A 714-nucleotide genomic window follows, 5' to 3' on the forward strand; every position below is an offset into this window, starting at 1 on the left:
AAAAGCTGATGACCCTATTATTCAAGAGACGTAAAATTAAGATTATAAAACATACTGTTGATAGGTAGCTACATAAAAAACAATTCAATTTATAATTTTATAAAAAGGAAAAGAGATATTTTCATTCACCCACCTTTACACTTTCATTAGACATTTTTTACACAAATTGCTACGCACATTGACACAAACGAACTGTTTGATAAGAGCATAGCAGTTGCCTTTAAAAAATACAATACCGTACTGATAACGATAAGATTGGTTTATGCTTATGGGTCACCGTTGTTATTACAAACGTAACGATCTGAATGGCTTATTTAGACAGTGTTTGTTTTACATACATTATACCTACTTCATATTAATAGGACCATCAATTCTCTAAAGAGGAAATATAAATGTGTGACAATTTCTACGCATCAATATTATGCAACTGCTTACATCCTGATTATTCTATAACTTTTTTATTGCAAGGGTTTAGGGTTATCAACTGTCTAATTTTAGTGCGGAGACTCCGTAAAAATTATGTCTTCTCCGGACTCTAGTTTATAAAAAACAATCTCCGGGTTTTTCAATTTTTATGAAAAACAATATTTTATTGTTCATTTATTGACAATATTCCTATTACATATTACACACAATGTATAGTTACTGTAGTAATTATATGCCTAGAATACAGACTGAGCTATTATTATTTTAAATACCTGAGTTTGTATTATC

The sequence above is a fragment of the Agrilus planipennis genome, unplaced genomic scaffold (assembly GCF_000699045.2).
Source record: "Agrilus planipennis isolate EAB-ADULT unplaced genomic scaffold, Apla_2.0 scaffold12, whole genome shotgun sequence".
In the NCBI taxonomy this organism is placed as follows: Eukaryota; Metazoa; Arthropoda; class Insecta; order Coleoptera; family Buprestidae; genus Agrilus; species Agrilus planipennis.